A 1,020-nucleotide genomic window follows, 5' to 3' on the forward strand; every position below is an offset into this window, starting at 1 on the left:
TAGCATAACGTGCCTCTTCTCTCTTATCTCTGAGCTGTGTGGTCAGGTATGACTTTGTTACATGCTGAGCTCTGACTCCCTTTCTAGGCAGACACTGTTCCATACTTCTTATCTCGGTGCCATATATTTTGTGCTGTTAGACTCTCTCTCCGTTTTTTTTTTATTAGTGAAACACCATGAGGTACAGTTGTGGACTTACAAACAAAAATATGGAATGCTTCACGAATTTGCATGTCATCCTTGCACAGGGGCCATGCTAATCTTCTCTGTATCGTTCCAATTTTATTATATGTGCTGCCGAAGTGAGCACTCTCTCTGTTTTTTACTTTTTAAAACTCTATCTCATTACTACCTATACTATTCAAGCTCTTTCAAGATAATGAAGAAACAGAAACACTTGCAATAGTTTTTTTTGAAGTCAATGTATCCATATTCCAAAAGTGGACATAGACCTTACAAGAAAGAAAATTACAGACCAATGTTTATGGTGAACATCAATGCAAAAATTCTCAACAAAATCTTAGCAAACCAAATCTAACAACATATTGAAAAAATTATACACCATGATTGAGTGGGATTCGTTAAAAGGGTTCAAGGATAGTTTAACATAAGCAGATCAGTAAATATAATATGCCATGTCAAAAAAGGGAAAGATAAAAATCATATGATTATATCAATAGGTGTAGAGAAAATTTTTTTTACAGGATTCAACATCCATTCATGATTAAAAACTCAACAAAATAGAGATAGAAGGAACATACCTCAAGGTAGTAATGACCATTTGGCAAAAAATCCAGTCAACAGCCTACTCAATGCCCCCCCCCAAAAAAATGAAACTCTTTCTTCTAAAATCAGGCACCATGTAAAGATGTCCATATTCTCCACTACTATTCAATATAGTTCCTGAAGTCCTTGTCAAAGCAGTTAAGCAAGTTAATGAAATCAATGAAATCCAAAATGGAAAGAAGTATTTTAAAAAATGGTGTTGGGGAAACTGGATAGCCATAAGTCAAAAAGAAA

General features: G+C 34.5%; 1 non-coding gene across 1 annotated transcript; it reads right to left on the reverse strand.

Moving 5' to 3' along the window:
• Positions 1 to 203: 203 nt before the first annotated feature.
• Positions 204 to 310, reverse strand: LOC130036228 (U6 spliceosomal RNA). Its single transcript, XR_008794281.1, has one exon. It is a non-coding gene; the product is annotated as a U6 spliceosomal RNA (small nuclear RNA).
• Between the last annotated feature and the right edge of the window lie 710 nt (positions 311 to 1,020).

Source organism: Sorex fumeus, unplaced genomic scaffold (assembly GCF_029834395.1).
Source record: "Sorex fumeus unplaced genomic scaffold, SorFum_2.1 ptg000063l, whole genome shotgun sequence".
In the NCBI taxonomy this organism is placed as follows: Eukaryota; Metazoa; Chordata; class Mammalia; order Eulipotyphla; family Soricidae; genus Sorex; species Sorex fumeus.